Source organism: Bufo bufo, chromosome 8, assembly GCF_905171765.1.
Source record: "Bufo bufo chromosome 8, aBufBuf1.1, whole genome shotgun sequence".
Classification (NCBI taxonomy): domain Eukaryota; kingdom Metazoa; phylum Chordata; class Amphibia; order Anura; family Bufonidae; genus Bufo; species Bufo bufo.
The window spans coordinates 40,066,706-40,081,259 of record NC_053396.1 but is presented as its reverse complement, the minus strand read 5'-3'; the positions used below and the strand labels follow the sequence as shown (position 1 = coordinate 40,081,259).

Sequence of the window (14,554 nt, the reverse complement as noted above, 5' to 3'; positions counted from 1 at the left end):
CAGCAGGAAATTCACTTCTTTGGTGAATACATCTGTCTGTGGAAAGTCCGGTGAATGTCAAGTCCAGTGGTGAATGCAGAGACCAAGCCTGGAATCTGCCTTTTGATGCAGCAGGAAACTCACTTCTTTGGTGAATACATCTGTCTGCAGAAAGTCCGGTGAATGTCAAGTCCAGTGGTTATTGCAGAGACCAAGCCTGGAATCTGCCTTTGATGCAGCAGGAAACTCACTTCTTTAGTGAATACATCTGACTGCAGAAAGTCCGGTGGGTGAGTGCAGAGACCAAGCCTGGAATCTGCCTTTGATGCAGCAGGAAACTCACTTCTTTAGTGAATACGTCTGACTGCAGAAAGTCCGGTGGGTGAGTGCAGAGACCGAGCCCGGAATCTGCCTCTTGCTGAAGTGCAGGTCATCTGATCCTGACATGGTGGCCACCATGTCGCTGACTTGTGGTAGAGTCATCACCTCCAGCTGTATCCCATATTCATTGCAGGGACACAGTGAGACCCCCGCTCTGGTACAGTGATCTGCAGATGCAAAAAAAAAAAACTAATTATGACTGAACATGGAACAACGGAAAATGACATGTGAGTGTCACACAATTTACTCCCGGTCACTGTGAGTCATTATAATCCCTTCAACTGTAAACTTGGGCCCATGTTTCTAACAGCGATACCAACGCTTATCAATGTCATTGACTGTTATAGCTGTTATTCTTGTTCTGGGACCCACTGCTATATCCAACATAAACAGAATACACCTTATAAACGTGGGCTAATTTATTTTCATATATTTTTGGAGCTCAGGAAGGTTTGGAGCTCAGTTTTCCTGATACAAATCGCCAAAACCCCTGCTTTCTTACACACTTCCATAGTTAAAATTCTGGGAGACATTGCTCAAGGTGATCTACATATCAAGCTCAATGGGAGCTCCCCCTAGTGGTGACTGTAGCAGTTAGAATTTTATCATTCTTATATGCCATGTATCAGGGATTTGGATGATTTTCCACTAATGTCTACTGCTCTGCTCATCTTCGTGGAGAATCTAAACCCTAAATTATTCTGTGTCATCACTCTGGTGTCACCAGAATTTGGCATCATGTCTATTATTATTATGAGCTCCTGTTATAAATCACATTACATTTTATGACTCCTGTAACAAGGATCTTACCTTATTTAGGGCTCTTTTTGGTTCTTAAGGCCAATACCTTCTAGCAGGGGTCACTGAAGATCAGGAGATGGTTTCTTCTGCACCTCATTTTGTCTCAGACCTCTGGTGATCCGATCTGCTGCAATTGCTTTCTTAACCCCAGGCTGTTTTAATTTCCAGTGGTGACCAGTGGATACCGCTGTGTCCAAATTATACAGAAAACACCAAATCATCAATATACACAATGAGGATACAAGGTCTCCTCATGGATGTGGTCCCTATCATCTGATAGTCTGACAAATGTTCCTGGGACACAACTGCCTGATAATCGGGTCTCTAGGTCCGAGTTAACATAATAAACTAGGCTACCCCCCCTCATAAATAGGTCTAACTATAGACACAGCAAAGTTATGGGGCCCATAGGCTAAAAGGCCAATGATTGTGGGGTGTGAGTACCCCGAACATTTGGTGTTGTCTAAGTACTTTCTACACATACATATATTATCACATGAGAAGACATTATTACAATCAGTACACGGAAATGATGAAACTTAGAATAGTCACTGGTTACTTACTAATGCCAACAAGTCTGTGGGTTGTAGACCTGTGCCATGGGCCAGCGGTTGTAATCTGGGAATTAGGAAGAGACTGCAGCTTTGGTGAAGTAGAGGATCTAGGTCTGTTTCGGTAATATCAGGCTTCTGGTCAGGGCGATCTCTTGGCCCATCATAGACTCGACATGTCATGAAAGACATGGAGTCGCTAATTGACCTTTTTGGGAAAGCCTGTGATCCTGCCATTCTGCAGGCAGGATATTAGATGGTCTCTCATCACGTCGTGCTGGAAGATCCCCGTGGGTTCACCGTCATCTGCCAGAAACTCAAAGGCAAATGCTATGGCGAACACCCCACAGTCATAGGTGTTTCTCTGCTGATCCACGTTGAGAAATTTTAGATTTTTCAGGGGCTCATTGACCACTACACTGTAGATGTTATTAATCTGCTGGCAAACAGATAGAGGCAATTTGCTGGTCTTGATGCTGTCAGCCACTAGGATGTCGCCATTTTTGAAGCAGGTGGTCAGCCAGTGCACCCTGTCCTCGTCGTAGTGGATTTGTACGGCCTTCTTTAGCACACTGTACCCTGGAAAGAGAATAGCAGCGGCTGGCTGCAGGCCATCAAAGTCCCCAAACTGATTCTGTAGGAGATCCTGGGCCTGATTAATGATGTCATCGTCCAGCATGCCTTCCTGGCCGCTACTCTTCAGGATGGATAAGTGCTTTGGAGACAAGTTGTTCTGTGCTCTCCGGGTATAGGCCATCTCCACTTGTGATGTTCCCAGCTCCGGGCTTCCTACATCTTTGATAGATGGAGCGGACATGTTTTCTGCCGCAGCTCTTTTGGCTGGTGGAAATGTCCCGGAATGACTGTCATTGGAGGTTGGTGCTTTCCGTTTAAGACTGGCTTTGGAAGCTTCACGAGATGCCTTCAAAAGGTCTTCAGCAGACTCAGCCATTTTCTTGTCTGATGTTTTAAGGGTCTCAAAATTTAAAGAGACATCATCCTTCATTGCTGTGTGTTGTTTTTGACGAGTCTTTCTATTACATCGTCGCTTACAGCTCTTTGGTGTTTTTTTAGAAGGTGGTGCTTTGTGGACAAGGAATGGCTCCACAGCATCAGCGTCCCGAGGTCTTTTTTGTGGGGGTTCCCCACTTTCTGTTTTTTCTCCCAGGGACATGCCTTGTGGTATTAGGGGCCCCTCATGTGCAACTTTTGGATCAGCAATAAAAATAGTTGGTGTCTTCTCAGCTATGTCATGGCGGATGACGTGGTTTTTACGTCTTAAGGCAACTGACCTGAAGAAGCTCCTGGCCTGTGTCATGATGGTTGATTTCTTGGCCAGGAAGCTGGAGTTCTTCATCAGAGTCCTCCATTTTTGATTCAATTTCCTGAATCGGGTCAGAAGGAATGAGCCAATCGACATGCAGGATGAGAGAGAGTTGACCAGCAGCCGCGGATCAACATATCGCAGACGCCTATGAATCCTCATGGCGTCCAATCTTCTTTCTGAAGTTGTGTGCATCCAACATGGAGTCCTACCTTCACAAATCCATCATTGTGATGTCATCCAGTGACATCACAGCTGTAGGCCTAATTCTAGAACATTCTATGCAAATGTGGTGACATCACAATACTCTGCCAGGATGAAGGCCAGATTATTTTAATATGTTAATGAACTAAGATATATGGATAGTGTTTGTTTAATGGATGCAGATTTTCAGTTTTCAATACATTGATTTTTACCTTAACAGTAAATTTTCTGCTTCACATTTTTAGTTTGATTTGGTGGCTGATTTTTTTAAAAATCTGTATAGTTCCAAAACTTTATATAGATCTTTATATTATATGAAACACTCTAATCCTTTAAATAAAATTACTGAATTTGAGGTGCAGATGCTGCGGAACCTCTTTTCTGAAAAGTAAGGAAGAGATTCCGTCCACCGTTGATTGCCTGGATAAGGCCTCGTCCTTCTCATCAGAAGGTCTGCAGGATGTGAGATGTGTATTTTTGTGTTGTGCTCACACTGGTTGTCCAAATTGTAGAGTCCATTTCATTTCGGCCACCGATTGACACCAGAGTAATATGCAAGTGGTACGCCGCCATAATACGGCCCCCAAAGAAGTCTATGGGGCCTTACTTTACCCAAGAGCGTAAGTAGGCGCAAAATTTGGAAACACCCCAAGCAACTTCCCCCAAACCTCTCCTCCTGCATTGAGTCCTGCACAGTTCAGGAGGAGGAGTCAAGAGTTTACTAATCAATGGCTGATGAAAGCACCTCCCCCTTATTAATGCCCCGCCATCTACATGCAGATAGTCCTCTTCTCTCTGAGGGTTTGGGTCCCTGTAGTTTATAATCTTCTGTCCTTACTGTAACCTAATCATCTCTCCACATACTGATCTTCTACTTACACACAGCAGCAAAATTGAACCGGCAGTGCTTCAGTGTAAAGCATGAGGGAGATACAGAACAGCAGACCAAGTTTATATGGAGACAGGACCTCCTATACACAATGCAGCTAAGCTGCAGTCACTGATCATTATGATTATGGATGCTGATGTTCCAGATGGCAGTGGTTCTTTTATGGCTGATGATCGGCGATTGGCGTACGACCCTGTTGGTAAGTTATCTGCTTTTTTTCAGGTTATTTTCCTGTGCTCCCCCCATTATAGATCACTGTCTGTGTATCTTAGCACTATATGGTATTATTTATGGTATTATTTTGGAGGCTGTATATGACGGTCTAGTCTTAGCACTCCATGGTGGTATTATACAGGCGTTATATGGCAGTATTATTTTAACATTATATGTTGATAATTAGGGTTGAGCGAATCGAGCTTAGGATCATCGATCCAACGTCGATTTGCTCAAAAATTTAGTTTATTTTTTTTATTTAATTTTTATTTAAAACTTTCTTTTATTTTCAATTATGTATAACAACAATAGGGTTCTTTGACCCTTAAATATTACAACATTGGTGTATGTAGATCCCTACAACAAGTTTGATACAAATAGGGTACATCTCAACAATTCGAAAAAAGGTAATAGTTACATTTCAGTAATGTATTTCTTACATCTCTTTTACATTGTTATTATTATCACATGCTAGAGGGTTGCAGTAGCAGTCTACCCAAGCGCCCCTTCATCTGTTCCACCAAATACTGCAGCGTCCCACTCAGGAACACGTGGGAACTGCAAAATAGCTTTAAAACTGCATCATTATATTGCATGTTATTTTGTATTGCAACACCTGTTGTGTCCCTGTTCATAGGCTGGTCTGGTGTAATTTATACATCCCACCACTAGATGGGGATAGCACTTAGGTCATATAAATACCTAGGTCAGGCCTAGCGAGATAGTTTAGAAGAAGTTAGATCAGTGGTAGTAGAAGGAAAGTGAGAGAAGGAGTAGCAGAGTCAGTGTACACACCACACATTAGTGGGTGAAGCCAAAGGCAGAGATGAGGTAGAGCCAAGGTATGAGGCGCAGGAGAGCGTTTTCCTCCTGTGACCTTCTTAGATCCTGGATCCTGAAACCAGAGGATAGCGTTTTCGTCCCTGGAAGAAGTTAACCAAGCTAAAGAGAGACATCGGTGATAACAGCCATTATTCAAGGCTTAATGGGCACCTTTGCACATGGTGGAGGACAATCTAGCTACAGGCAGCCTCACCATACTTTGAAGAATACAGACTAGCTACCTGTTTATGGGCTTGGAAGTTACAGAAACAAAAAGGACTAAGCATACCAAATAAGCCACAGGCAACCTCACCAAATTACATTGATCCAGAACCTTCAAGCTAAACTAAACCCAGCCAAACCTATTAACAGTGGATCAAAAGGAGTCCTTTAAATTGCAAAAGACTGTATTCTGTTTGATGTACATGCTGCAACTGGAACCAACATCAGTAAAAGCTGTGAGTTGTATCCTATCACTGTCTACTTCATTCTTACAATTGGTTGTACCACCATTAACGGTACTGGCGTCACGACAAATACCATCAAGGGACTCAGCCGCAACAAGCACCCTAAGCACCCCTGACATCAAGGGCACCTCAACCACCATCTTGGCTGATGCTTCCTACCACAGAGCGTGCCCCGGAGGATTTCGTGCTGTCCACCTCAACACTGTGCTGCCAGCCCAGCGAGGCTTTCTGCTAACCGTGAGTAAACTGATGAACTGTGTTGTTATTTGGCCCCTCATCGGTCCACCGTGCACCTCACGTGTTGCCCCTGCGCTACTGGCTGGCTGCAATACCACTCCTTCAAGGAAAATGGTCGCGTAATATATTCTATTTCCCCATCTGACATGTATGTAGCAATAAAGGCTTTCCATTTCTGAAAAAATCCTCGCGTGTGCCTATCCTTGGAACTCATTATGTCTAATCTTTCCATGTGGAACACTTTTTTCAACTGCTCCAGTATGTGCTGTATTGTTGGTACATCTGATTGTAGCCATCTTTGTAATATACTCCTCTTTACCACCATACTTATCGTGTGGAACAAGAGAGGCGTCCGCCGCCTCCCCTTCTTCTCTTCCTCATAATGAAATGGAAAGAGCTGAGGAGTGAGGTCCAATTTCTGTCCCCATAACTTCCTAATCATCTCTGCCACTTCTTCCCAAAGCTTTTTACTAATTGGGCAAGTCCTTAGCCCGTGATACAGATCGGTATATCCTTGACCACACTTAGGACAATTAATCATCCGGTCGGGCCTCTCTGTATGAGGGGGTCTGTTGAAGCCATAAATGGCTCTATCTATTATCCTTAGCTGAGTATGTAGTGGCCTCACGGACTAAGCGTGGGCACTACACGAGGGTCAATTGGGGTGTGCGTGACTTCTCTTCACTAGGGACAGAAGTGTTATTTCCAATTGTGTATATTTTATGTAAATTTTAAAGTATTGTTTTTGTATTGTGTAATGTTTCCCTGTTATAGGCATTATCAGGCCTAGTCCCTGTAGTTAGTCATCCCAGACGCTAGAGGGAGCTAGAGTACCCCGAGTATAAGTGTTCAGGCCCCACACAGGGAAGTTTTGTTGAAAGTCAGGAGTCTGCAAAGACAAGCTGGAAGGCACCAGTCAGGGCCTTCTCCTGACATGCAACTAGACAGTCCAGGCTTCTAGTTGCCACCAGGAGACTAGTAGAGGGATCCTAGTCTACCTCCTGATCCAGAGAGCCATGGTTAGCTCAGAAGATCTAACCCAGGGGAAGAGGTTGCCTCCTGGGAGAAACCCTGTAGTTCCCACCAAGTCAAGCAGAGCCCACAGGTCCAGCTGATACAAGCAAGCTGAAGGGCAGAGAGAATAGAGGTATGGAGCAAGAATGAGCACCTAAGGAGGACTATTTACCAAGGATAAAAGCCTACAATAAGGTATCTGGGCCTTGGGATTAAAGCCAGACAGGAGTCCGAAAGGGACAGTGTACACTAATCTCCGAGGAGTCTGTACAGCCTGATTCTGCGCATGTGGATGTTTACCCTCTGTGTATCTTGCCTAACCACCATATACCTGCCATCATTGTGTAACCTGCTTGTGAAGTGTACTTGACATGTGGAACTGAGTTGCCATCTAACTGTACAAAGTGGAATTTACTACAGTAAAGCAAAGTTTGGTTCACCCTGCCATCTGTGTTCCTTGCTTATTAAGACCTTCCACCGGTGTGCCACCGTTACCGGCACTGGCGTCACGTACCTCAAAGGGACCTTGCCCCAGGCACATAAAACACCTGCAACATCCAGGGCACCTCAACCAACATCAGGCTTGGTCCCTAAATACAGAGTGTGCCCCAGAGGACTTTTGTGCCAGCCTCTCCTTCACTGCTGTATGCCTGCCCAGGGGTTTCCATATATAACTGTGAGTGACCCTCGCTTGCCATTGACCGTGACCTCACAATCGCATTACCCTGCAGGTCTGGCGTACCGCAAGTATCCCTCCATATTTCGCTTACTATATGCCTTCTTACTTTAATCCATCCTTTTGGTGTGATCTGCTCTATAGTTTCGTCTCCTATCTGTACTGCCCATTTCTCAAAAATTTTCACCTTATCCTTTTGCATCTCATGTTATAATAGATGACACTGATACCCGTCCACCCCCCGATTCCAGGATTTTATCCAGTACGTTTAGGTGTATTTCTTTATGTACCAACACTAAGTGGGAAGTAATAGCAGCTTTGATCTGGGCAAATTGAATAGTTTGAAAGGGGTTCAAAGAGAAGTTTGCTATCAGCTCCTCCCTTTTCATCCATCTTGGCTCTACGTCATGTAGGAGATGTCTAGCCTGTGTGATCCCTTTATTTCTCCATTCCTCAAAAAGAATGCTAGTTCTACCCTGTGTGAATTCCGGATTATTCCATAGTGGAAGATGTTTGGATATCCTGTAGGACAACCAGTACTTTTTCCTCAATATCCTCCATGTTTCTATAGTATCTTTGATAAGTACAGACTGTTTAATCCATATAGGGATGTTTTGTAACCTGGCATGTAGTAGTGCCACTAGGGACCAGGGAGCACAAAAATCTTGTTCCAATGACAAAGCTGAAAAATAACTTGTCCCGTTTATCCAATCATTTATATGTCTAGCCAAACACGCCAAGATATATCCTCTAATATCTGGGAAGGCTATGCCACACTGTTCTTTTACACCCATTAGGTAACGTAACTGAATTCTAGGGCTCTTTCCTTGCCACAAAAACCTTGAAAAGGCCCTTGTTAACTTGTTTACATGTCTTCATGTTTTAAAAGTATGGGAATTACCTGCATTGGATATAATAGTTTGGAAACAGCCATCATTTTAAGAAGATGATTACACCCCATCAGCGACAGTGGAAGTTCATGCCATCTTCGTAATTCCCTCATTATCTTCGCTATCAGTGGGCCATAATTTAATCTGTATATTGACTCTAGAGTATTCCCTATTTTAACGCCCAGGTAAGTTATATGTGAGCCAGCTACAGGTATTTCCCCCATTCGTCTCCTATTTTAATCTTGGCCCCCCCCACCCCCTGCAAGAATAGTATTTCGCTTTTTGTGTGGTTAATCTGGAGGCCTGAAAATGATCCAAAAACCTTCAATGTTTGCAGTACTTTAGTAAGGTCTCTACTCGGATCTGCCATAAACAAGATTATATCTGTCACGCCTTGCCCTGTGAATGTGTTGAGATCTGCCAGGCTGGCTGCACATGTCTGATTCTTCTCTTTGTTTTGGTTTGGGTTTGAGCTGGATCCACCTTTCCTCAGGTGTACTGAGTTGATTGTTAGCGAGGCTATTTATTCCTCCTTGTTCCAGTGGCCTGTGCGGGTTATAGTTCATTCCTGTGGGCTTTGGATGTGTTGTGGATCGTCTGCTCCAGCTCAGCTCAAGATAAGTCCTCTCTGTTTCTTTTATCTAAGCCTCTAGGGAGACACTTGCTTCCTCCTGTTTGAAGAAGCAGGTCGCCTCTTCCCCTTTCCCTACTGCTCAGGGTTTTCCCAGGGTATATAGACTTAGGCACGAGGGCATGTGCATATCCACCATAAGGGTATTCACATGTGCACAGCAGTATAGGGAAAGCCTTAGGGATCGCTAGGAGGTGACCATTTTCTCCCTAGCTTTTGGGCCTAGTCTATTGTTCTGTTTATTTTCCCCATGTTTGGTTATTTCCCTGCTTACCTACCTTCCGTGACAATATCGTCCGCAAATTGGGCAAGTCTCATCATCTGTTGTCCCACTTCCAGACCATCAAATATCTCAGGCGAGTCTATAAATCTAGCCAGGGGTTCTATCACTAACTTGAACAATAGAGGGGACAAGGGGCATCCCTGTCTAGTGCCTCTTTGTAAGGGAAATGGGTCAGACAAACACCCAGATGTGCATATTCTAGCTTTCAGCTTGGAATAGAGTTCCCTGAGGAAGGTTTGAAACAAACCTTTAAATCCCATGACATCCAAGGTAAGATTTAACCACTGCCAGTTAATCCTGTCAAAAGCCTTTTCGGCATCTAGAGTGACAATAGCCAGATTTTTCCTTTTGGATGCTGGTGAACGTGCAATTGGCAGCGCTAACAACACCTTACATATATTGATGACAGCGGAGCGGCCCTTAACTAATCCTACCTGTCTAGGTGATATTAACGTGGGGAGAATATCTGCCAATCTATTAGCTAGTAATTTGAAGAAAATTTTAAAATCCTGGTTTATTAGTGAGATCGGTCTCTAAGAGGTTGGGTCTTCTGGGTCTTTCCCCTCTTTGTGGATTAAAGTAATGAAAGCTGTATTCATATGATCAGGTATTTTATGTCCTTCTACAACGGAAGAAAAAAGTGTCGTAAGTACTGGGGCTAACTGGGAGGTCATTGCTTTATAAAAATCTGACGCATATAATGATCTGGTCCTAGAGCCTTACCCGCCGGAAGGGATTTTATTATACTTTGTATCTCCGTTGCCGTTATCGGAGCATTTAAAGAAATCAGTTGCTCCTCAGTAATGGTTGGCATAGATAACTTCTCTGCCCTCCTCGACAGAGAAAGTCCCTATAGGCCGTCCTTAGTTCCCCACCCACTTTCTCATATTGTACGTGTGTTATTTGTTTATAGATGAGACATAGGCCATTAAGCGCCCTCTAATGACAGATTTGCCCGTTTCCAAGAATAGTATTGGTGACTGTATATGCTCCTTGTTATCCTCGGCAAATTCCATCCACCAACCCTGCATTAGCTTTATGAATCCTCATCGCCTATGAGATAATTAGGAAACGTCCACATATATTCTCTCCCTTCGGGATAAGCATCTCCCAGATCTAAGAGCAGCGGGGAGTGGTCTGAAATGACCATATCCCCAATAGCAATATCTATTACTTTCTGGAGAGCCGCTGGAGACATAAATATATATTAAATTCTGGACCAGGTATTATGTGCATGTGAATAATGTGTAAATTATCTTCCCTGAGGGTTATGTATCCTCCAGCTGTCTCTCAAAGATAGAGTGTTGGCAAATTCCATCAGGGTCTCCTGATTTTTTTTGTTTTTGTCATACGTCCTATCTTCCTGTACGTTCATGACTAAATTAAAATCTCCCCCAATTATTTTGGTCAAATGACTATCTTGGAGTATAATGGGGCATAATGAATCAAAAAATCTCCCTTGTCCCTGATTTGGGGCATATATGTTATACAAACTATAGTCCCCAAATGGCCCCAAGATATGCATTCGTTCCATCCTGCCTCTATCATCTTCTTTCACTGAATCTACAACATGGGAAAGATGGTGCCCTATGAGTATCAATACTCCCGCTTTCCTATCAACTGCTGCTGAGCCGTATACTGACCCTACCCACAGTTTATCCATTCTATGGAAATCTTCTTTCGGCAGATGGGTCTCCTGCAACAGCGCTACATCCGCTTTCAACCTCTTTAAATGTCTTAAGATCTTCATGCGCTTATTAGGGGAGCGCAACCCTTTGACATTCCATGAGACAATTCTCATATCTTTGGTGTTGCAAACAGACCCATATGCCGTTTAATTATTGCCCTCAAGCAACCCCCAAAATGAGGCCACTGTTCATTAGGGCGCTGCCTCCCAGCCCGACAGCTCCCCCATACGGTATTACCTCTAACATGTTTGTATAGTACCCCAAAACCCGAGTAAACAGTTAATTCGCATAACAAAATGAAAATAGCAAAGCATATGTAATGACCGGCATCACACACAGGGAGGGAAAAGGGAAAGCCCTGCCCAAGGGAGAGGGAAAGGTGGTGACCCCTAACTCACCTTGCGGCTGGCACCTGACTGCCCTGACGTCCCTAGACGGGTTCCTCACCCGTGCGGCGATCACGTGCCTAAACCCTGGCTTTCCCTAAAATGAGCCCTAGATAGTGAACGGGCCGGTGGGATCGCTAGTCCGCACCACTGTCACTAAGAGGGAAACACCAGGGAGAGGACAGACAAAACAGACAAACACATACACCCAGGTGGGCGACCACAATAGACAACAAAGGTCCAACAGGGATCCGCAGGGTAGCGTTCTGGACCAACTACCAGAGAACGCAGCAACACAGCTCCAGAGGGTCAGAAAAGATGTCCAGGCAGGAAGTTCTATATCTGGCAACCAGAGAAGTGTGAGAGTGGAATATAAGGAGGTTTGGGAGTGCTGGACAAGGAACAGCTGAGGAGAAGGAGCTACGGATCCCTGAGTGAGCCAAAAGGGTTTGCAAAGCAAACCCAGAAAGCTACCATAAGGAAACAGCCCTATCTTACATAAAGTGTGCAGCCAACCGCTGCGACTTCCTGACCTCGGGTATAACGGAGTCAGGCGTGGTTCTTGACACCCTCGTGACAGTACCCCCCTCTCTACGAGGGGCCTCCGGACACTCAGGACCAGGTCTCTCAGGATGAGAGGCATGAAAAACCCGAACTAGCCTGTCGGCGTTTACCTCAGACGCAGGAACCCACATTCTTTCCTCGGGACCGTAACCTCTCCAATGCACCAGATATTGAAGAGAGCGGCGGACCCGACGAGAATTAACAATTTTGGATATCTGAAATTCTAGATTACCATCCACGACAACAGGAGGGGGTGGCAGCGGTGACGGTTCTAGAGGTGGAACATATTTTTTGAGTAACGACTTATGAAAAACATTATGGATTTTAAAAGTCTGAGGTAACTCCAGGCGAAAAGCCACGGGGTTGATGATGGCTACAATTTTGTAAGGGCCAATAAACCTAGGACCCAGTTTCCAAGAGGGAACCTTCAATTTAATATTCCTAGTAGACAACCACACAAAGTCATTCACTCCTAGGTCCGGACCTGGCGACCGTCTCTTATCAGCCATGCATTTGTATTTACCTCCCATATTTTTCAAGTTAGCTTGCACCTTCTGCCATACCGATGAAAGAGATGACGAAAACCGTTCCTCTTTGGGAACCCCAGAAGACCCCCCCTCTTTGAAAGTACAGAATTGGGGATGAAAACCATATGCACCAAGAAATGGTGACTTGCCAGTGGATTCCTGACGACGATTATTTATGGCAAACTCAGCTAACGGTAAATATGATGACCACAACTCTTGGTTTTCAGACACAAAACATCTTAGATATGTCTCCAGGTTTTGGTTGGTACGCTCAGTCTGTCTATTCGACTGAGGATGGAAAGCTGAGGAAAAGGACAAGTGTACCCCCAAACGGGAACAAAAAGCTTTCCAAAATTTAGAACTAAACTGGGTTCCCCGATCCGAAACAACATCGGAAGGGACCCCGTGAAGCTTCACGATTTCACTGACGAATACCTGAGCAAGAGTCTTAGCATTAGGTAGTGCGGGTAACGCAATGAAGTGTACCATTTTGCTAAACCTGTCCACTACTACCAAAATAACTGTTTTACCCGCAGACAAAGGTAAGTCAGTGATAAAATCCATTGACAGATGTGTCCACGGTCTATTGGAAATGTCGAGTGGTAATAGAGACCCTGCAGGACGTGTATGTGAAACTTTTGCGCGCGCACAGGTAGAACAAGAAGACACAAAATCCAATACATCCTGACGCAACCTTGGCCACCAAAAACGACGAGACAATAGCTCCAAGGTTGCTTTACTACCCGGGTGCCCAGCAAGTGCCGAATTATGATGTTCCTTTAATAATTCGAAACGTAGGTTCAACGGTACAAACAATTTCTCTAAGGGGCAAGAGACCGGGGGTCCCCCTGGGCCTCTAACACCTTCCCCTCCAGAACAGAGTGTACCGCAGAAACAACCACTCCTCTTTGAAGAATGGGTACCGGATCACTCACATTACCCCCTCCAGGGAAACAACGAGATAGTGCATCAGCCTTGGTATTCTTTGCCCCAGGACGATAGGTAATCACAAAGTTAAACCTGGTAAAAAATAGCGACCACCTAGCTTGTCTAGGGGTGAGACGCTTAGCTGATTCGAGGTACAGAAGATTTTTGTGGTCCGTAATCACAGTGACGGGGTGGACTGCCCCCTCTAAAAAGTGACGCCACTCCTCAAACGCAAGTTTAATAGCTAATAGTTCCCTATTGCAAATATCGTAGTTCTTTTCTGCTGCAGATAGTTTTTTAGAAAAGAAAGCACAAGGACGCCATTTGCCAGGAGATGGACCCTGAGACAGCACCGCCCCCACTCCCACCTCTGACGCATCGACTTCAACAACAAAAGGCTGAGAGACATCAGGTTGGACTAGTACAGGTGCTGAGGTAAACCTCTCTTTTAGAGAGGAAAAAGCAACTTTAGCGGCGTCAGACCATTTAGAAAAATCAGTCCCCTTCCTAGTCATGTCAGTAAGGGGTTTTACAATAAGTGAATAATTTTTAATGAATTTCCTATAGAAATTCGCGAAGCCCAAGAACCGTTGCAGTGCTTTGAGGTTCTCAGGAAGATCCCAATCTAAAATTGCCTGGACCTTCCTAGGATCCATACGGAAACCTGAAGCAGATAAAAAATAACCTAGGAATTGTATCTCCTGAACGGCGAAGACACATTTTTCAATTTTACCATATAATTTATTCGTCCGTAGGACCTGCAGTACTTGTCTGACATGCACCTCATGTGTTCTCAGATCAGACGAATAAATTAAAATATCATCTAGGTATATTACCACAAACCTGCCGATTAGATGGCTAAAAATGTCATTAACGAAATGTTGAAAGACGGCAGGAGCATTGGTCAGACCGAAAGGCATAACTAGATTTTCATAATGCCCCTCAGGGGTGTTAAAAGCTGTCTTCCACTCATCCCCATCCTTAATACAAATCAGATTGTAGGCCCCCCTAAGATCAAGTTTGGAGAACCACCTAGCACCCGCAATCTGGTTAAACAGGTCAGGAATGAGAGGAAGAGGGTATGGGTCTCGGATGGTTAT

The 14,554-nt window shown here is 44.5% G+C and overlaps 1 long non-coding RNA gene across 1 annotated transcript; it reads right to left on the bottom strand.

Moving 5' to 3' along the window:
• Positions 1 to 276: 276 nt before the first annotated feature.
• Positions 277 to 1,219, bottom strand: LOC121009267. Its single transcript, XR_005780728.1, has 2 exons — positions 1,171 to 1,219; positions 277 to 527 (listed from the first exon to the last, which is right to left on the bottom strand). It is a non-coding gene; the product is annotated as an uncharacterized LOC121009267 (long non-coding RNA).
• Between the last annotated feature and the right edge of the window lie 13,335 nt (positions 1,220 to 14,554).